This window comes from Astatotilapia calliptera, chromosome 11 (genome assembly GCF_964374335.1).
Source record: "Astatotilapia calliptera chromosome 11, fAstCal68.1, whole genome shotgun sequence".
Lineage (NCBI taxonomy): Eukaryota > Metazoa > Chordata > Actinopteri > Cichliformes > Cichlidae > Astatotilapia > Astatotilapia calliptera.
This window is the reverse complement of record NC_137432.1, coordinates 32,329,485-32,352,768: the sequence shown is the minus strand read 5'-3', so window position 1 is coordinate 32,352,768 and position 23,284 is coordinate 32,329,485. Positions and strand designations below refer to the sequence as shown.

General features: G+C 41.0%; 1 protein-coding gene across 5 annotated transcripts in view; it reads right to left on the bottom strand.

Annotated features, from left to right (window-relative positions):
• sema6cb (semaphorin 6Cb) overlaps window positions 1-23,284 on the bottom strand; it is a 147,248-nt gene that overhangs the window by 84,609 nt on the left and 39,355 nt on the right. For 3 of the 5 annotated variants that reach the window (XM_026183764.2, XM_026183766.2, XM_026183767.2), the window contains exons 3-4: window positions 21,224-21,353; window positions 1,492-1,673 (exon numbers count right to left, since the gene is read on the bottom strand). The gene's annotated coding sequence lies outside the window, so the exon portion shown is untranslated. Of the gene's footprint in view, window positions 1-1,491; window positions 1,674-12,421; window positions 12,717-21,223; window positions 21,354-23,284 lie in introns of those variants that run through there. The other 2 variants (XM_080308112.1, XM_026183765.2) reach the window with 2 other exon arrangements.

Genomic DNA, 23,284 nt, shown 5'->3' with positions numbered 1-23,284 from the left:
GTTCATACATCTAAACTATGCATCAAACTATGCTTCACAGTGCCAGCACTGTGGAGTGAGTAGGTGACAAGATATGAAAGCAATGCCAGTCACTCTCTTTCTGCCCCCATCTCTCTCTCTCTCTCGCTCACATTTTTGGCACCATAATACCACTATTCAACAGAGTGGTCTGATCATGTTTCACGCCTTTGCACCCGCACTGACTGCTGTTCTGTCCCATTTCACCCTTTTTGATACGTCTTTGTGTCATCAATAATGACAGGCAGAAAATGGGTGTCCACATCGGGGCCCCTTATGCCACCGTGATGCCAGTGATCCGGTTCAACACCAACAACCTAATTCCTACAAACTCAACCTTCTAACCAAGCTATCATGTATTGTTTCCCTGCTGTCAGCACACCGCAAAGCAAGAGCGGTGGGCTCCTATTCATTCTGACTGACGCACAACACTCTACAATGGTCCTGTGCTGCACATATGCAGAGCCAGCCAAAAGAGGGATCACACAACAGTGGAGCTTTGAAAGGTGGTATGAATAAAGAGATCGAGAGTCCAACATGAGCATTCATAGTGTCAGATCATCGTAAATAACAGCTCGTGGGGACAAAGCCTCTGCCAACCCCAGGAAAACAATGTGTTCGAGTTACAAATGATTTTTACACGTTTATTTGTCTACCTGTTTCTGTGAGGCAGAGCTTTGCCTGAAAGCCCTCGAGTCATTTTGCTTTTGGAAAAACACAAAATGAAATCATGACCTGCACTGTGTCATACAATCAAGCTCTTAACTGCCAAATGGTTTTCTCTTATTACTATGGCCAATGTGAGCCTCACAGGGTATGAACTTTATGCACTCAAATTCGTGGCAGACAAACATGTCATCATTTCTCACATTCATCAGCAATACACAAAATTGTGTGAAATTATGCTTCTGAAAGAGTTTACAGCATGCACAGAGGAACGCAGTGTAAAGCCTGGTCATGGTTAATTTGACGTATTTGTGTTGTATGCTTAAAACATCCTCGCCTGTGTTTCTGCAACCATTACCTCCATTTTTTCTGGTACATGTTTGGCTTCTCTCAATGACGTCTCTAAGGGCAGACGATGCTGCATGCTCTACAGATCATAAAGCCATCTAAAGCAAACTTCTGTTTTGTCCTGCACTGCTGAATTCAAAATTTAGCATGGAAATCAAATTCTTATATTCAATCTGATGGAAGTTGGTCATTTCTAATGGTGCCATCAAGCTGCCACTTTCAATCAATCAATCAATCACTGTACTTTTGGGTAAACCTCATGAACCGTTTGATTGCTTATTAAATCTTAAATATTGAACACAGCAAAATGCAAAGGAGTGAAATCAGGTGTCCAGGAGCCCTCACTCAAGTACAATGCTGGAAATATCCTAAGATATTATCCTGATTACAGATTGGGAATTCCTTAACCCAAAATGAAGGGAAAAATTTAAATCAAGGGAAAGCTAAAACTGAACTTACAAAGGTGTTTGTCACATCCAGCAATCCACCAATCTCTGCTGCCCCTTCGTCTCTCGGGAAAGGACCTCGGCAGCCGTGTGCAGAAGGGGTTATGAAGATAAGGTGTTTGCAGGGTCTTCAAGGATTAAAAGTCTCTTTGAGGTCTTCCATTCAAAAAACGTTCAATCTTCAGTGAACTTCCTCTGAAAGCAAACAGAGAAAAAAAAATGAGAATGTAAAGCAGAATAAAGACAGCTGCACTGCAAACACACTGCCGAAAAACCTCTGGGGTTCCTTAAACGGGGCCACTGACCCAAAGAGATCCCACAGAGAGGGGCTCTATGTCCTCTCAGTGTAAACTCCTCAGTCCCTCTGCTGTCATAACATCACAACCAACACAAGCAGAAATGGAAGCAGATGTGCTGGTATAGGCAAGCAGCTTCATGTTGCTTATAGACCACATTGCTCTTTCCCAGTCCTATATTTTCATTCCCTCTTTCAATTTTATGATTTATGAGTGTGCATTCACTGTGTAATAAAACAAACAATATCAAATATGTATAAACAAAAAGACAAATTCATGATTATTCAGCACGAATGCACAAACCTCTGCCCACACTCTCTGCATATATACACAAAATGTGGCCCAAATGCACCTTGTGGTTTTAAACGTGCCCACGCTTATGGTAAACTGTGTGGGAACTTCATCCAAAACTTGGTTTTGTAACATTCAATATGGAGGTAAGACTATGTAGAACAACAGGACTGATGCACCTCCAAATATTAGCTGCAAAATAATAAAACGGAGCAACGATGGTATAAAAATAGAGCTGAACCTAACACACCCGCACTTTATTTCTGATCTGCATAACCCTGTTACCCCAGCATTAACCATGCAAATAAGTTTTGTTTTTTGTTTTTTCATACTTTGTAGCAGATATTTAGGAGCTTTACTATTTGTCATGTTTGCTGGGAGCTTTTTCACATCTATCTAGACTTGTCAGAACTTTGGAACTTTCTTCATTCGCTTGAAGCCCCTCTCTGTTCTCAAGAGACTCATTCATGCAACACAGCTGGGGGTTTAAACCAGTGCTGCTCTGTAGTTAGTTCATCTCTCCAACTGCACAGTCATTCTTTACCCAACCTCCCCATAGCAAAACCACAATCGCACTGAAGAGAATTCATGACAGATGAACTTCCTTGTAAATCCATTATCCCAAATTCAGCTTTCCGCACACACACACACACACACACAAAAAGTCATCTCAGATAACCAGCGATGACTAATGGAAAGTGCACGAATTCCCGTAACCGAGCTTACCTCCTAAGAAAATGACTTCTTAATCTATATAAACCTACATACACATGGCGCTCGAGTAAAAAAAAAAAAAAAAAAAAAAAAAAGGGGGGGGGGGAAGAGGTTGTGACCGCAGAGTGAGTCCCCAAATCCTTAGCCACAGATAAAGCCTGTCCACTGACTCACTCACACAGCGCAGCAGATGAGCTGCATTGCTTTCCCAATCCCTCCTGAATGAGGCAGCCGACTGCAGCTGCTGTGAGCTCAACACCAACGCTCACTCCCATCATAGATTCATAAAGCCACTGAAGGCTTGTAAATACTTAACAACCCCAGCCATCCGCAAATTAAGCAGAGTGGTGTGACAGCTTTGGCACGCTGGTTTGTGGTGACTTAACCTGTGTGGTGTAAAGGCAGGAGGCCGTGTTATACTCTAAACACATGGCTGGTTAGTTTAAATGTTATGGCCACTACGCCAAATCACACTCTGATTTAGTCATGGGAAGTGGCCTGGTGAAGTAAAGAATGATGTCAGCTTTAAAAAGAACAAAAAGAACCTCTGACCACTCCTTTCCAGCCTCCCACCCATCAGTCATGTTGCGGACAGGCTGCAGCTGTCTTTTTTGTCAAAAATCATCTCCATCAAAAATATTAGGCAACAATAATAATGATTATTTTCCCCCAACACATACTGTGCATGCAGAAGGGTGACGAATGAAAGAAATATGTTTAAAATAAGGTGTTTGTTATCCAAAACACCTTTAATCACTCATCACCTGCTTAATTTTTTTGTTTAATGTGCAACTTTATTTCAAATAAAGCTGAAACTAATACAAATTATGTTAAAATTACTTGTTTTGTCCAACCACAAAGCCTACATTTACCCCATTTATACAGTACTACTACTAATAATAATAATAAAGTTGTCATTTCAGCTTTAAACTGACTAATGATTTTAAGGGTAGGGCTTCATCTCAAACAAAAGGGATATTCTCAAAAACATCCATGTCACACAAGCCTCAACTTGTCGTTCTCAAAAACAACCTGTAGTCTGGACGACAGCATGATTAACAGCCACTGGCACACAGGTTAGATAAATTAGGATCAGCAGATTCAGTTAAAGAGGACACAGGGTGAAGTTTTGTTGTTCTGCGCAGCTGTTTTCCCACCCAGTCTAGGCAGAGTAGGTTCCAGTATTGATTAGAGTGAATGAGATCAGCTGGTGGGGCTGCTACCAGGCTCCATCACTTCAGCTGCTGGGTCTATTAGACTGGGTGCTCATATAGCGCATGGGAGATGAAGGATAATGTTGCAGTGATTGTTTTATTGCCACACTGCGATCACTGTGCCCCGGCATTAGCAGCGTTTTATAATTTCTAATCTCATTTTCTAGAAATAGTCCCGCAGAGAGGCCCCCGTATCCTGCCATAATAGTTTTGAGGTGAGCCCCATTTACCAAATGAGCTTTTCAGAGCACAACATTCCCATTAACACCACTCATACAATCCCTCTTCTCCTTCAAATGTGCACCATGAGCTTCTCCACAGACTCAATGCACCAGCAAGCAAATATTTCATTTTTAGAAGTTTCGCATCTAGTCAGTCTCCCGTGAGCAAAGTTGGCAAAATCTTCCCGTTACCAAAATTATGCTAAATCCCACTGAACGGATTTCACAGCAACACACCACACCACGACACACCACATTCCCGTCTACAATCCCACTACGCTGGAAAACTTCCCTGCAGTGCTCGCTTGGTTATGGTAGTGATCAATGGCCCCCTGGCAGTGGGCGTTCGGGGGGGGGTCTAGGGGTACAGGAATGGTGGTATTAATAATGCAAGGTCCAGGCCTGTCATATCCTCCATTAGCACAGAGGAGGCGGGAGGCCTAAAGGCTGATTGATTACTAATTAGATTAATTGCTGTCTTTTAGAAAAGGAGGAGAAAGTAATAGACCAGAGTCCTGACAAGTGTGATGGTATTGGAGCCAGCATGGCTGAAAAATATACATACACAGTGTGAGGAAAAGTGGCTCTGCAGATTGCAAATCAGGCTTCTCCTCTCAGTTCCGTATTAAATTAAGGAAAGAATACCCCGAGTCTGTGCAATAAACAAGAGATCAATCAAGAGCCAACCCACCGATTGGTTTAAAAATGTCTAATAAATTGCTCGGTTCTCTGCAGGCCTCTCTCTTAAACGCACCTGTCCATGCCAAAGGAACAACTCACCTGCAGTGCTCGTAGTACTAACTGAGGTCGACAGCAGTACTATTTGTTGCTTTGATTCGAGGCCATTCCCTTCCTATTATTCCCACGTTTGTTGTCTTGTTAGCTATTGCCATCTGGAAAACACAACATGATAAGGCCAACTTCTATCCAGTTTTCATGTAATGAGGGTAATGCTAGTGTTGCAGAAAACTGCCATTTGCCAACAGGCACAGAGGTTTGGAGAGATTAAGTTACACTTAATCTCCCAACTGTCCTTTAGAGATAAAACTAATAAAACTCACATCAAAGCCTTGAGTTGTGTTACACACATTGTGTAGTGTGAGTAGTAAAGTCACTAAATGATTAGGCAAATATATTTACCGCCATCTTTTCTTCCGCACAGCATTCAGTTAAATTCACAACACTAATTTCTGCCCCAAGTCACTTTGGGCTGAAATTGGTTTTGCTCACATTTTGGACTCAAAGTAAAACTCAGTTTCGTGATATTCAGTGTCACAGTGTAACCTCCACAAGATGAATGTGATGCATTTTTGTTTGAAGGCGTATTTATTGTAAAATTGATCAGGACCTATCTGGCAGACTGTGGGAGATGTTATTCTTAATAATAATAATTATCCTTGCTTTCAATTAACAGCGTCCGACTGTCTCACACAGTCACACAGTCTTTCTGAAGCACTTTAATCCAAATATTAAAATTTATTGGAAAACCATCTTTCATTAAAGCAGGCATCAGGCTTAAAAAAATTCACATAATCCAAGCCCACGATCGACATCACAGCTGCAGTTATTTCTGTCAAAATCACATCTTAATTCCCAACAAGTGGCAAAGCAGGCATGCATGTATGAGACTAATTGGCACATTGGTATGGCCACACTCATTATACACGCCCACACTCAACATAAATAGCCTCACACTTCTGTGGGAATAATGCCTTCCAAATAGGGAGCTGTATTATTTGTTTCGGCTTGCCTCTACACCAACAGACCATGGAGAGCCATATCGTGCTCTGCTGGTTTTCACAAAGCTCATGGGAGAACAGTCCCAGCATGCATTGCTACGTTCAGTGCAATAACTGTGCCACTTTTGATTTTAAAGGGAAAAAAAATGACAAGAAAAAAAAAAGATTTATTCTCTAGAAGCCTGTCGAAAACATGCATTTGGCCCAACTGCAAAATTACAAGGAAAGCCTGCACCACAGTGCAGTCGTCCATATCCATCTCACAAATCTGACATAATGCCATCGACATCAGAGCTGGACTGCCAGTGATGCACTTCGCCAACACAGGGCTTGCTTTTTTGTGCTTCTTATCTCATGTCATGAATCATAAAAAGACTCATCTTTATCAGCCTGTTTGACAGCGAGACGGGTCTTTACGCTTTCTTGTCACACATGAGTTCTCGAGAAGCTGTCAGGATGAAGTGGAATATTAGACCTATTAATTATTCCACTCCTCCATCCTGCTGGGAGGCAGTTCTGAGACAGTTCCTCGTATCTGACAAAGTTCATTTATGCTTGACTCCACTGCTATAGCAACAAATGTCTAAAGACGGAGCTTTGTTAGACTACCATAACTGAAATCTGTTGACACATCATCCCAAAGGACAATACAACCAACAAATTCATGCACAATGCAGAAACTGTCATGATTAGTCTTTTGAACTTAAGCCACCTTCAGAACTCTTGACATGTTATTTACCAACTTTACTGTGCCATCGCTGCCAGGATGCACTTTTTTGTTTGGAGCGGGACAAAAAAAAGAAAAAGGAAAAACTGAAGCCACACAGGGTTTGAGCAAGCAAAGGTTACAGACTGTTACCGTCAGGCCTCTGGGTTAGGAACCTGTAACACCACAAGCCATAGAGGAAGCTCTTTCTTATCCATTCTTTAAAACAACTGCCTCAGTGCATGTCTTTCCATGTTTAGTTCTGTCAATCTTGGTTTGTAGCTGCTTTCCTTTTTCTTCTTTCCATAAGCCCAAAGCTACCTCTCACCTCCTTCTCGCTGCCTCGGTGGCTCACTGCTATGACAGCATGCTGTGCTAATTGAAAGCGACCCTGACTCGTCCTTTTTCCAAACCACTCTAGCTGATGCCCCGTTGTTTTTCTCTCCGCCGGAGGTTGACAACTGGCCTTTCGACTGCGGCGTCAACTCTGACCTCGCCGTGCTGGCCTCTCACCTTTCTCCCTCTGCGAATGCGGGGCCAAATCCGAAGCCACACAGAGCGGCAAGAAACTGCAGACTTGCATGTTTTCCCTCACTGTTCTTATGAGTTAAAGACATTTCTCCAGAGTAAATGAAACCAGTCCTCTACAGGTTAGAAAATGTGCTTTTTGCCTTTTTTTCTTCTTCATGCAAGTATAACTGATGCATGACATTGTTTACACACTAAAAAGAGATCTTCAATTTGAAATTCAATGAAGATGCAAACAATTCCAAGCAATCTTCCCTCGAACATGCTCTGCAAACTCTGAAGGACAAAAGCACAAACTCTAACTTAATGGATGAGATACAGCTGCAGCAGAGACAACATGATTAGATTCTCCTCATACTTAATTCCTTTATCAAAAACTAGTGATATTCCACTAAAACAAAACGCTTGTACCTGCAGTGTTTCAACAGAGGTGGGCTGCTCTTATCACCCTCACTGAATAGGACTCGGGCCCATAATGTAATAGCCTAGCGGTGTGCTCATAAATCACTTGAAGAGGCTGTATGCCACATGCACTGACACTCCCAATCTGCCAACCTGTGTCTTTATTAAAGAGCATATTATATTGAAAGGCGCTTTTTCTTCAGTTGCCCCTACTATAAATGCCTCAACTCATTTTTATGCAAACAAGAATACAAATACTTTCCTCTGCAGGCACAAATACATTTCTCTGAGCTTTAATATACACAAAACTGTCTCTGTGTGTGTTTGTGACAGAGTGCCTTTGTTTTTACATCTTGTCACCATTCCTCTTCACAATTACATCAATTGTCTCCCTCCCACAGCAAGTGAGGCATCAGTTCGGAAGTATGAATGTCTATTCATATCTGATTTGCCTTAGTGAAACTCCGTGTTATTGGCTGTACAGTGCACACAACAGTATGAGTTTGTGCTCTGCTTTGTTGATGTGTTATATTTGCTTTATCTCTCCATCCTTTCATTAACTTTGACAACTAAATGGGAAAAATCGCAAAAGTAAATATCATGTGAGCTGACAAAGAAATAGCAATAACATGAGATGAGTCACCATATAGCCGTATATGTTGACAGAGAGAAAACATTGATCCTTTCTGTTTTCTCAAAGTTTTCTTCCCATCTAAAAGACAATAGTTGACTACTCTTTTACTTTCAAATGCAATCGATTTGCTTCTCCACCCTACTGAACTCTGAACCTTCTAATTACACCGTCCTAATCCTTTATTCACAAAAAAAGACCAATGTTTCCTTTTGAGCATTTTTGATTTATTCTTTTGTTTTTTTAAATTTACTGCCCACTGCTTTAAACAACTGTGAAGGAACAACAGGCAAATGTTCCTTTGATGCTCTTATGCCCAAGTCTGATACGAGCACTTATGGATCGTGCAAATGTCACACAGATCATTATAAAGAACTCAAAAAAAAAGTCCAAACCCCCCCAGAATTCAGACAATACATATAAAATGGAACAAAACAAAACTCAGATTGTATGTGTGTGGTTTCCTTTCCCCTTTTTTAAAAGCCTTTAACCTACAGTAATGCAACTGCCTGACTCAGTACCAGCTGTGACATCGCTATACTGTCAGCTCCAGTGATTTATTAAAACTCAAAGAAGCATAAATTCAACAGGATTACACACAAAAAGAGGTTCTTGTTATATGTAGTTTTTAAAATAAAAAAAAAGGAATAAAAATAAGCAACTAAGCTGCATAGGGCCATTCAGCAGAGGGCTTGTGTGAACGAGCAGGATGCCAGGAACAAGGTAAGATGGCAGCAAATAATTCGCTGTTATGACCCCCAAAGGAAGCGACTGAAAGAAGATGTCAAGTTCATTACAGGTCAATATTTGCATAAAATGTACTTGTTACATTCAATTAGAGCTTTTAATAATCACGATTGTTTTCATGCATCTTTGTTCTTTCGCCCCTAAGGACAGCTACTCCTCATCTTAGGGGTTTGGATATAATATACATGATGAAAAAGCTTTATTGAAAGGATTGAAGGAATCCAAGATGTCAAGTCTCTGCCTGCACTAAGAGCTGTGATTATTTGTGCCAACTAAATGTGTCTAAGATTCTGCCGGCTGCCACAGTGCTTCCAACCAAAATCATGCAAATCGAGAACAGGAAAAACACTAAATCTCTTTCCCACTCATTTCTTGCAAACAAGGCGCATCCCTTGGTAAACACTGGCAGCAGAACACATCCTGCAAAGAAAGCCTCGCTGCTGAGAGACAGAAGTGTAAACAGCTCTCAAACTCTCAGAATAGAAGTTGTTACACTCTAGAAATAAAATACTGTGGATGGGAATTGAACAAAGGCATGGGTTACTTGTTAGAGGTTTTGCTTTGCAGGCTCCTGTGGCTGTGACATGACCAGAGTCCTCCACAATCTGTACCCACAAAGGTAAAACTCTGTGAGCATGAACATAATTAGTCAGAAAACTGTCTCAATTCAGGTGTTTCCCTACAGACCTTACGCAAAACTAATTCCTGTAATACGCATCATAGCTACATAATTATGCTAACAAATAGGCTCGAGACACAAAACTTCTTGTTTTTAGTCTGAATAAAGGAAAACTTTTATGACCACAGCTCCATGCCAATTAGATGCTTCAGCTGTCATAACCATTGCTGGAATGGAAGATGCACCAGAACTCAAAAACAGAAGCCAAAGCTGTCAGCCTGGTTGGTGTGTGCACCGATTTCTCAGCTCAGTGAAAATTCAAAAGAACGCCTGAAAATATCCAAAAAAGGAATAAAAATATCTTGAACATGCCACATAAAACTACCTTTATTTGACCGTCTTTGTTAACTTAAAATCTCTTAAATTGTAGTAAATAATTCATGCTCACTATGTGGTTTCATATTCGTGACTTTCAGTCGCTTTTTTTGGTCTACCTGACCAAAAACAAATTTTTATTGTTCAGAAGGTCTCTTGCTCAGGAAGCTGGTGTATTGTGCACCAGGATTTATGCTGCAAGCTTTAGCCATAGTCCAACACTTAATCTTTTAGAACTTAAATAGCTCACTCCTGGAAGATATGACGTAAACCACCTGCTGCAAGTTGAGTGCTGTATGTTCACTTCCAACAGAAAAGTAAGAAAAAAGAAATCAGACAAGCAGTAATTTCAAATGGGTCCAGATGCATCTCCGCCTTCCCCTCTTCTTTAACTGCTTCAGGCTTAACTGTCCTTTTCAGACATCATTTCAAAAAATGGTCAGTAGAAAACGTGTGGGTAAGGAGTGTTAGATAGCTGAATTTAAATGCATACATGTTGTATCTTGACAATACATATCAAATAGTCTCACAGCAGCTCAGGCTTAGCCACTGTTTGTCATCTTGTCTAATGTGGAACGTGCAACACGAACAGTGAAGTAGAGCAAGGCAGACAGGTAATCCAGGATTACAACACCGACATGTCATTTCTGTGGACGCTGTTATCCCAGCTCACTTGTCTTTTGCGTGAAATGCAGAGTTCAACCCCATCTGTCTGCTCGAAACTCTCCTCTGGCACCCATCAATGGCGCACCGTGGACCAGCATAGACGACGAGATAATGAGCTCCCGTTGCCTTGTCAACGCCATCCGGTTCCCCTCCGACAATCTTAAGCTCACGTTTGCCAGTTTCCAGGTGTTTGGAGCTCTAAAGCAAACAAGGTATTCAGATAGTAAATTAAATTTTATATTGTTTCAAAATCCTTCCAACAGGCACCCACAGACTGACAATATTATAACTAGTCTGCAGTTTCCTGGAGAGATAACAAATGCAACAGCTTATAAGACTAAAGACTAAAACTAAAATCCTACAAAAAGGGAGCATGTCAGAGTAACAAAGGTAAAAGGTAAGGTTCACACACAATCTCAGTGTGACAAGCTTGTAAAAACTGAAGTTAAAGATTTGTTTTATTGTTGAAGGCACCAAGTATACACATTGATTGTCCTGTATTTGGCCTAAATGACTCATTGAATCCATTTACTGAAAAACAAAAGTGAGTTTTTAAGTCCACTTCCTTAAAATTGTCTTAGTATGAGCGTTCAACTGGGATGCTTCGTCACAGACTCCAACCTATAGCCTTAAGATCAAAGTCCATTTGTTTTTCCTTCTTTTCCCGTTTTCTATATCATCCAATTCCCTTTTTAGTTCTGTCCCCACTTCCCAGTGTTTTATCATCATTCCAATTCTGTTTTGTGCAAGCATAGAGTCACATATTTGTTTACGAAATATAGTGCCATCTCAGTGATTTCAACAAAGCTCTTTGAGAGCCACACGCTAAAAACATGCTTCTAATAAACTTAATACGATTTTATGTTTGCACTCTGTGTGATCATATTATCTGCTGAATCACAGGCTAAGAAACGTGGCTGCAGTATCGGTCACAGCTGGAGGACACTTTGTGCATATACCTTACTCCTACCGCAGCTCAACTAGAGCTTCTTTTCTGTTGGAATGCCAACACGCCTTACCTTTATCTCTGTTGCAGTTCTTATCTGTTTGTTTTTTCTTTTCTACAAATGTCAGTGTCACATTGATCACTCAAACAATGGCAAATCTATATCTGAAAAGTTGGCACTGTGTCACGTTGATCACGTAACAGGTTAGTAGATGTAGGTCTACTAATGTTTGTGTGATCAACGTGACACAGTGCCACCATTTTTTGCACAAATCTGCAATCGTTTGCATGATCAGCATGAGACTGCAGGGAAAAAAGATAAAGAAATACAAAAAAAAAATTTTTTGGTTTCAACAGAAAAGAAGCTGTAGGAATCAAAAATGGTGGCACTGTGCCATGTCAATCACACGAACATTAATGTTTGCGTGATCGGCACGACGGTCGTGTCGATCACACGGTCATGTTTGCATGAGCAACATGACACAGTTCCAGTATTTCCAAGCAACAGACAAAGATATCAGCTCAACTCCTTCATAGTTGTCATCTTTCTTCTGGGAAAGAAAAAAGTAATAATTACATGCTGTATACCCAGTATCAATCACAAGTTTCATACACAGATTATTTTAAATGAGCAGCCTGCATGAAAAACAATCAAATATCATTTATTATGTTAGCGTTTATACGTCCTTGCAAGTTATTTTGAGGTCTGTCCATCGAGCGGTTACAGTGTTTCAACTTGTAATCAATCCCATTCTAAAGAGACTTTGACTTGAGGTCAGACTAACGACTGACTTGTCTGTAGCCAAAGTGTTTTAGACAAGACGAATAAAAAGCTGAAAATTACTTACTCGATGCCCTTTTGCAGTGTTCCAAAGTTGTGTGACGTCACAGAATAAATTACAAAATAAATTTAGTCCAAATGTTTATCCATGTGAGGGGGCTTCTTGCTGTTTTCAGTTTAAAGTGCATCTTCCCCCCATCAACAACTGGATGGCTGGTCTGAGCAACAGTTTGACCACATTCCTCATGCTACCTCTGTAAGTGCTTCATGGCATTTCCTGCAGAGTGACATTCTCTCCCCACCTGTACGCCATTTAACACAACACTGATACATTCCAGAACATTGTCTGCAAGATAAGGTATTCCCTTCAACTAGAGCATCAGATACTTCACTGCCAGAGACTTTCATTGTTCTTGTCTATTTTGCATCCACATTGCCATTTCTTATAGTAACTTAAGAGAGATTTCTGGCCCTAATGCTTTGCTAATATAGGGTAAATTATTTTTTAATGCTGCATTAATCCACTTTTGCTTTTTTTTTTTGCTTCACTCTGATGCATTTTTTTAAAACAACTTGCAAAATACGACTCTGAACACTCTTTAGTAGATTCGGTGTCAGTTTACATTAATTGCAGAAGAACAGTTCTGGCACAGTGTTTATACGAGCCCATTCCCCACCCCTCATCTGCCCTCCCTCCCAAGTGACTCTTTATTTCTGTTTGAACAAAAAAAGCTATTTCCTTTACAAAAGCAGCTGCTAAAACAAAAAGAAAAAAGAAAACACAGCACTCGCTGATGTCTACCACACATTTTCTTCTCTGTGGAGTGCAGTCAAAGCAGAACAGCTAACCTCTCACCTGGTTTTGTACGAGAGGCTCAAAAAAAGTTGTTTTGCATAATATGTGCAGTGAAAATCAAAATCGAAACCATTCCAAACTGACACATTCAGCAAAAAATGTTCAATATCAGTTTGGAACATCATCTTATTTTATTTTGTTCAAATTGTCTGAATCTGAATCCGTTTGAATCACAACATTAATGCTGACACTGTAAACCCTAAGCAGTAAGACATAACGCCAGTCAACGCCCTTATTTTCAACTCACGTGAGTTATTTGCCTGAGTCATGACAGGTAAGTGAAATGATGGACCAACTCCTTCATGTTTCTTTGGAGCGTTTGTTCGTTAATGGCTGAGAATCAACCCTATGTCAACATACTGGTTGGTAGCAGCAAAGGCCAGAAGGGACCTGAGGTGGTGCTCACACCCACCACTGTGTTGCGGCCTGGCACGGGCCTGTGCTTTAGAAGGGAGACTCATGGAAATCAGCAGGGCTTGGCTGGGCTTCACTCCCGCCTTGGTCCGCTAATGGCTTTCCAAGTTTGCGGCTGCCATTTGTCAGCTTGACTGATGTCTGCTCCATGACGATTAATCTCTTTCAATCATCCATCTCTTCACCATCAGAGCAAAAGTACAGTGCTCCGGCATGTTGGACCAGAACAACATGGATTTGCTCCCCAAATCAACCTCACACAATAAAACACCTGAAGCTTCAAAGTTGCAGGTAGAGCAGGGTGTGTTTTGAGTATTGTGAGGATAAGGGGATAAATTTACTGCAGCAGAAGAGAAGACAAAACAAAAATGGAAAAGAAAAAACTTGGCATTCTCGTCTTGTACATAATAGAAGAGCATCAGACACAGCCAAAAACCACAGAAAGCAAGACGAGCTGTTGAGATAGGTTGTTCCTATTCCTGGAACATTTTCAGTAGTCTATGAGAAAAAAAAATAAAAATAGGGGTCTGCATCGCCCCTCTTACTTCATTAAGCGATTCTTATTGAAGCCTTGCAAGCAGGATCCAAACAGGAAACATTAAGTCTCTGGAGAATAGAGAGAAAGTACAGCAATTCTGTCTGTGTGAAAGAGTGAAAAGACAGAGTGAATGAGGTGTGGCGAGTGAATATAAAGCAGTGAGAACACAGGGAGGAAAAGGAATAAAACATAGTTAGGGAGCAACAGTGTGAAGGGAAAAGCTAAAAGAGGTTGCAGTGCCCCAGGTGAGCCCTGTGGTGGGTCATTTCACAGCCCTGTAGGCTGAATAACACTGACAGGTCAGCTGGAAGACTCACTGCCAAGAGAAACTCACGACGGAAAGAAAAGAGCACAGGGCTGCACCTCTACACACAATTTCACACATAAAAACAGTACATGCAAACGCACACCTCCCCGTCTTCACCGCAATATAATTTCCTTTTCAATCTGCCGCACAATAACCTAGCCACTGTTTATTGACCTTTACCATACAACTATTCACCAGGCAATCACTCCTTTGGCTCAAGACACAGAGCTATAGCTCCCACTGCTCTGCCGCCTCAGTGCTACAAATCCACAAATGTACAACTGGCTTCAATAGCTGCGTACATAGTTCAGGAAGTGCGTTTGGTGCCTGAGCGAAGGAGGAGTGCCTCTCTGACAGCAGCGATGATTGTATCATCAAAGAAGACAACTCAATATTATAACCACCATTAGTGCAGTAACAAATCAATTAAAGGGAATTACAGCACTAAAGGCCCGTGTTCACACGAGTGCCTGAGAGGCATATGGTTTCGCAGTCTGTATTCACAACATTATACTTGATGGTTCTCAGTCTTGCCCAAGCTGCTGTCATCCAGTTTCACAGGCATAACCTATTGGCTTTAAAATCTTCAATTAGGACAATGCCCTTAAGGAAGGGCAGTATGAATAAAAGCATACAAGAGAAACAAGTCAAACCAGTCTCTCCTGAAGGGGGGAAAAAAAACAAAAAAACAAAAAACAAAAAAAAAACATTTTTTTTTAATTTGATTTTTATGTGTTGCTCCCCGATTTTGATCAAGCCCTAAAATGGAGTAAAACTCCCCAAATCTAAAATGACAGACTTCATCCTCACAGATATTTTTAAAATAGCCAGTCCCAAATGTTCTTTTAGAGCTGGTATACTGGCACTGAACTTTCTCCTTTATTTCCTCTTGTTGTTGATCATGTTTGTAGACTTGGAGTCTAAATACAGACTAATGGGAAACTGTCAAGTTTGGAAGGCTTGTTTAAGAAAAATATATCATAAAAAAATAACAGACTGATCAACAAAATCTGTTAGAATTTAGATTTTTGGCAATGCAGCTTTTTCTCTGTACACTGTGTTGCGATTATATAGCCAGAATAAAAAAGCAATACTCTGATCTCCACAGGTAAGATAAAGGTTGAGTGAAAATAAACGTAAAATCCATCTCAAACTGAAACAGGGAGCAATTTTAACACTCACTGGTTTAATTCTTTTGAGACTTTTGCTGTTTGTTTCAAGGAGAGTCGAATGCTCTTCAGCCTTCTCATGCATGAAAATTAGAGGCGGTGAGGCGGCTGTGGCGGATCCATCGAGGAGGCAACCTCCTGCCGCCGAATGAATGTCAGTGACAGTGCAAGTCCTATTTGGCTGACAAGCAGCGGGGAAGCAGGTGGGCAGGCTGAGGCTTATCTGCCAAAACAGCCGGGGTTACACCACACCTCCTGCCACAAGAACTGCTACGACTCAACGGCTACATGCAGAGAGAATGAGAGGGTAGCAACATGATGGAAGAGACGTGAGAAAAGGGAGGTAGAGATACAGTAGGTTCGGGGAGGAGATTAGCAGCGTACAAAAAACAAAAGCCAGGAGAATGATTAGATCCTCTGAGCTATAAGAAAGTGCTGCTTGTAGAAGAGGCAGAATACCAGAGAGAGTAGAACTGAGAAATGGTGAAAATGATATATGTGTGGGTACTGATATTAGAGATTTAGCAAGCAATTTAAAGAAAAACATACACATTTTATTGAGCCGAGGCACTTAAATGAGCTCCGCAAACACAGAGACATTAAAGACTAATCATAATATTTCCACAACCAAATCCCAATTCACACTGGATCCTTTATCACAACAGAAAACAAGAAAGAAAAAGACAAGAAATAAAAGATAAAAATAACCCCTCAAAAATTCCTTTACCTTTTGCTTTCTTTACCAGTGACCTGGGACTGCACTATTCACCCTTGCGTGTCCCACATAAACCCGTCTGCTGTTCTTATCTAAGGCTACGTTCGCACTGCAGGTCTTAATGCTCAATTCTGATTTTTTGATCAAATCCGATTTTGTTTTGTCTGCTTGTTCACACTACAAATAAAATGCGACAGCAAACGCGCTCTAACGTGAACCCTCAAAGCGGCCCGCATGCGCAAAAGAAGACGTCACACACAACGCGCTCTGTTTAGACCCAGAGCAAACCGTATTGTTTGACTGCTGGCCCTTTATATAAAGACTTCTGACTTTACGTTTCCCAATTTTTGCTTTAAGCTATTTTGTTATTTACATAATAATGTAACCTAATAATGATCCTTATTGCTGTTTTAGAGGAGCGGTGCTTCCAAGGATAGTCGCAGATTTCTGTCAGAATCTGCAGATTATACAGTACAAATAAAATGTTTACGTTTCTCCAATGTTGTCTTCCCAACAGTTTCACTGACATCTACACCGGATGGCCAGGAAGCGTTCGCGATGTCTTCTCGGGCGCTTCTCCTGAGCTGATAATTGGCGTCTGTCTTGTGTAAGTGACGTAAAAGACAGATTTAATGCGACATGATCATTCAAACAGCAGTCGCTTTCTAAAACATCGGATATGTATCGGATTCAGTACCACATTCGAAAGTGACCCAGATCGGATTTGAAAATATCGGATTTGTGCTGTGCAAACTGTCATACCATCATCAGATATGGGTCGCATACGGTCAGAAAAGTCAAATTTGATGCGCTTTTGCCTGCAGTGTGAACGTAGCCTTAGAGACAACACACCGTCACTCCACTGCACCTTTCCCAAAATCATCTCCAGGGTTTCTGAAGTGTTGACTAAGCAGCTCCAGGCTCACTGTCAGGGAGCTCTGCTGGGGTTTCGCGAGGAAGTGTGAATGTGAGATACCAGGTGTCACTTTAATTGAGACCTTGATGCTGTCGTCTGAGCGAAACGGAAAAATTGTAGCGCAGATAAGGCGACGTTACACCTGTGTAAGGACAGCTGATTACACAGTGGGATTATGTTTAAATGAAGCTCAAAACAAGGACTTTATGCACCTAAATATCTCATCACTGCACCCAAATCACGTCCCCTGCAACGCAGAGGGTGAAAAGCATTATCCAAACAGACAAAGAGGATTCATTTGTGTGCTGCACGGAAACAGACTGTACATCTTTTCTGTGGTGTAACAACATTACAGCGGTTCCCATTCTGATTGATGAAAGTGCCATGTCTGCAAGCACCTCTTTTACATAGTGAAGAGCCTTCCCTGCAGCCCGCCATTTATCATCTGACAGTGGGATGGCTGTATTCATCTTAATGCATTGCAGACCCAAACAGGTCCCAGGTCACACACTGCTGCCATGAATCCCTGTGTCTGATTCTAAAAGAGGAGGAGAGATGAGATGGCCAGGGAGTTGTTGGTGGGTGCACAAAGATAGCAGGAGAACAATACTGTCACTTTAATGTTTGTATCACCTCCTAGCACTACCTGCATCGTGACAGGCCATCAGTAAAAGCTGTCCTAAGAGTATAGAATGTTTTACCAATTCTAATAGGGTAAAGCCACCCTAAAATGCATCCTTATGACGCACAACTGCAGCATACTTTGCGTGACTAAGACTAATTTCTTTTAAGCTGGATTCACTGCCAGAACTTTTTCCACTATTGACTAAAACTGAGGTACAAACATCCTCAAGACTAGACCAGTCTTGAGGTGACGCCATGTTACTTTTGGCATTTAACTGTCCTGAACTGTTACAAATGCCAGCTTTCATGTTTAAAGATATTTCAGGTAAACCGTGAACTGGAAAAACAGTGTATTAGAATAAGAGTTCATTCATGATCCAATTACGATTAAGTAATGATGCCTATATCCTTTCAAACTGTGGATTTGCAGAATTCTTACATCACAATTTCCACAGGGGGAGGAAACGCAGGTGGAATTAATACTTACCAAGTTCAGACTGCACAATAACAGCCCAGTTATGGTCCAACACACACAACATAGGGTCTTGTTGGAAATGGTTAACGTGCATGTCAGTTGATTGTTTTCTCTCACATCTCTCATATCTGGGGTACATTATAATGTCCCTGCACAATGACTTGCATGTCACTTTTTTTATTCTCCCAAAAAAAAATCTTCCATGACTGCTTCATTATCCAGTTTAGGTAGGTGGAACTGTGAAGCAGAATACACGCGCACACGCACACACACACACACACACACACACACACACACACACACACACACACACACACACACACACACACAGCTTAACTCTCTAGCTCGACTCTCCTTTCCACTGACATCATGCATGTCGTGAAAGCCAGCAAGCTTGACTGAAAAAAAAAAAAAAAAAAAACAAGAAACAAGCTTTTATGGCTCTAATCATCTAATCTGAAATGTTGGCCATCATATACATAAACAAAAATATTGTGTAGACTGTGCTCAGCATAAGAAGTGTCCCAGTAAGCGATGGCAGCCAAGCAGCATGTTCAGAAGCCTGACTGCTGCTGAATGGATGCAGTCACCATTATGCAGCCTTGCTTTACCTATTGTGGCAAGTCAGAATGTCGGTGTGAAAAAAGGTCCAAGTATCAGAAGCATGTTGCCACCATGCTATTTTACCCGCATGTCATTTCTGACCAGAGAACAGAGAGAGGGCATTGTGGGGGTAGAGAACCGTGAATGAGCAGTTTTCTTCTGTTGCTGCTGCTCGAGTTTGACCATGTCAAAAATGTTGCTGCTGGATGCAGAGCAGGCCACTGTGTAATCTGGTGAGAGCCGTGCAGAATAAATGGCAGCTGCTGCTGTTGTCGCGTCTCACTCTGAAAGCGCCCCAAGTCAAAATTCTCACACAGTAAATTAAAAGCACAATAATGCAAAGCACCCACAAAGAGATTGGAGTCAAGAGCACAATCATGATTAATTATACCCCAAAACATAACAAACACACCTTTAAGCCGTTTACATTTACTCACCATGACTAAAAGCGCTTTGATTTAAATCAGTTTATGCTCATTATTTATGGTTGTTACACCATAAGAGTAAATTGAATCCCAAGTTTAAAAAAAATAAATAAAGGCACTGAATATCAGACTGAGATGACATCCAACAATGTGACAGCACATGATTTTTCCTATGACACCTACAGGTTGCGAATCCAACTACAACTTCACCATCTTCCTAGTTGCATCAAAATCTTATGTCACGGGGAAATGCTTAAGTCGAATCACAGAAGTCTAAAGAACACAGCAAAACCAGTAATTAGAACAAGAAAGGGCTCAAGGTCAAAACACTATGCAATAGACATTCTTCTTTGCTGTGATGCAGACCTTGAATTCAAGACATTTCCTGCCACACAATAGCAAACCTCTAATCTAAGCTAAACACATGCAAGTGCAGCAGTCTATGGAAAATTAAAAACAGGGCGTGACATGAAAGTATCTTGAGCAAAATTAATTCCATCAATAAAAACTTTTGGACATTTCGTCAGTTTGGGTTTCGCATCACTTTTCAAAGCATGCACAGGATAAACAGTGCTCATTGAGCTTCAACGCTTAAGACAAATCTGAGCCCCACACGCTACTTATAAATCACAACAAGATGTCAACATGTCCGAGATGCTTTGAATCAAGCAGAAATTGCGACTATAAAAGTAGTACACTTACGTTAACAATCTTTACAGGGAAGGAAAGTGACCATGACGAGTATAATTAAATTAACTCGGTGCTCGCCCACAGGATATTACAGCGCATGGCTGTTACCTACACTACTGAATTACAAGGGCACTAAAGCAAAGTGTTTGCCTCAGCAAGTGAGCAGATACTTCTTTATTTTCTTGCTTTGCCTGCTCTTCTTGGCCAATGGTGGGGGTTGGAGGGGGGGTGTAATTGGCATGCAAGCTTCAGCTGGGCTGTTAGATGAGCCAGGTCCCAAGCTCGGGCACAAAGCACAACGGCTCTGCTGTGCCCACAAAATTAGTTTAAAGCTGTGATTCAGCAACAGGCTGAGACCTGTACAGTGCCACTGATGCCATCCATCATGGCAAATCCATTTCTCTGGCAGGACAACTGAGCCAAACCGACACCCCCTCCCCTTGCAAAGCACAGCATAGCAGCAGGTAGAAAGAAATATAAAATACAAGGGTTCTGATGGTTTCAGTAAATAGGGAAGTCTTGTTAGGCTGAAGATGACCATATATTACTAGCCCTTTTTTGTTTACAGTTCCTCTCGCTCTAATCCTCCTAACACTCGGCAAAAATGTGCCTTCTCCAACACAGCTTAGATGAAAATAACACTAAGATTGCTGTTCACATATTTTGCCCCATTTCCGTGCTCTTCTATTCCCGACTTCAACATAAAAACTTTGGTACAAATAACAAATACTGCCCCGACACAGACACCAGTGTTATTTCTGTGTATGCACAGTAACGTAAGCCTGAACCCTAAGATCAAGACAGCAGTGATTTACACTGGTGTGAAGTGAGGTAAAGCTATTTACAGGATTTTCATTTACAGGTAACCGATCACAGAAAAAGATGGGATTACTTTGGATCATTAGTTTCCAACAGTATACAAACAAGAAACTACAGCTAATATAAGTTCACTTACTTAGCAGCTTTAATCAAGCTATGATATGAACATAAGGCAGAACAACGTTTGCTACAACTGATAAAGCTGCGTTAATACTGCTGTAGTTACATCTGATACTTGGAACAGTTAGCAATATTTCTCAAATTAAGTGAACTAACCCCCATCAAAAAACAGCTGAGGTTAGACCATTATTGACTCACCAGCATCCAACTATGTCAGTGAGTCACAGCAACACAATGGCTGGGATAAGAGGATGGCGTCGAGGAAGGTGGGGGTGGTGGGGGGGTGGTTTGCCAGCTGATCGAATCTTCTTATTAACTTTCCCCAGGCCTGTGGAGAGATAGAAAAAGGAAAGGAGGGAGGGAGAGGAGGAGGTAGGGAGGATTGGTTTAATGAAGACTCCTGCCGTGAGAGTTCGTCTGCCTATGGTGCGGCCCTGTGAATAAGCCTGGCAGACAGATGGGCTGAAGAATTGATCAGTGGAGACAGTCTACAGAGACCAGCACAGACTCAGAGGCTGTGTTTTAGTTGAGGTGAAGTACACAATCAAGGATATCAAAGACGATGAAATGTCACTGGAATTTACTACCAGTGGGAGAAAGCACTACAGTTAGAGGCACAAATGCGCAGAGGAATACAATCTAAATTGGAGTTTGATTTGAACTGACAGCAGAGAAGGGGCCATAAACTTCAAAACCAAACCGCGCATGCTTATTATTTATTAGACTGGCATGCCTGAAACAGAGGACTGAGGAATCAGTCCTTGAAAGATCTCCTCAGACTGCCGAATCTGAGGCTTTTTGGTGTCTTAGCCCTTTGTCTCCCGGTTGTCCTTCTGAGAGCTGTCCCACTTTCAGCCCTGGCTCTGTGTGGCATCCATCTTTCACACGAGTGACAACGCCCCCCCACCCCCACTCTGCACTGCCACTCTTATTTTCATCGTCTATTGTTCCAGCCCGGCACAGCAAGTCCCACAATTCTATCATCTCCACAAGCTCAATACTTGCCTGCACTGCTGATAAGTAGCCAAACACTGAGGTGATGAATAAATCACAATGAAGCACATACACATGTGCTAAAACCAGGAGGAGGCCAATTTATTTGGTGTATTTTTGGCTAGTTTGAAGAATTCTAGGACACATTTTGTGCACAGCTTCATGCTGTATTATTTGGTTAAGGTGCACACACCACTACTTATGGTAATGATTGATACCTCACATTCACACCATTTCACAATATTGTCAGTGTGACATGTGTGACAATTGTGTGACTAACAATGTTTCAAGCTTTGTATTTGAAATTATCTCTCAAAAAAATTGGTTCTCTAATTCTTTAATTTTACTCAAGAATTAATGCTCTAATATCAAATTGTTGTTCCATATCTAAGCTTTCCCCCCTTTTTTTGAAATGAGGACCAACAGCAGGGAAAAAAAAAAAAAAAGAAAAAGAAAAAAAAAAAAAAAAAAAGAGTTCTCGCATTTTTTCAAGAGGTCCATAAACGCTATAACGATAATTAACTTTCTTTGCAGCAACGTCCGATATTATGTCACTCTGTTTCTCCATTGAAGAGAGTGTTTAAGGTTTTGTGCAAAAAGGATAACATCTAAGCATCAAGTATAATAAGTACAGCGCCTGTACCAAAACAAAAATATATATACTTCAAAGTCACTATCCACTATTTGTTGTCTGCAATTTTCTGTTTTCTTTCAGTTCTGTACCCCCTGCCCTGCATGTCAGATTGCTCCTTGTTCTCACACACTAAATGTTTTCAGCTCTTTCTGGAAATCACTGAAGGATGGGGAGTGAATATAGAGATGTTTTTTTTTCTTTTTTTGTTAAATCGTTGCTTTGATCATTACCAACATCAAACCAAACTAAATAAAAACAAAAAAAAAAAACCTGTTTTTCGGTGTAACATTTTTGAAGAGTTACTTCAAATTTTAAATGAGCTCTGTGGTGATATCGACTGTGTACATAAGTACATAATAAAAAGTACATAATAAAAAAAGAAATCCGAAAAATCCCCGTCTAATCTCTATAGAAATGCATGTACATGATGGTCATAGCATTCAGGGTCTGAAAAGTAAAGCCATGGGGTAATAACTTAAACTCTTTGATGTGGGGGGGGGGCTGTGCATACAAGTTTACGTCAATACCATTTTTATATAAATTTCCTTGAATACTCACATATTTCTACATACTAAGCTTCTCTATATTTACCAAATCACTAGCACAGGAGTGAACAGGATCGTTCACCTCTG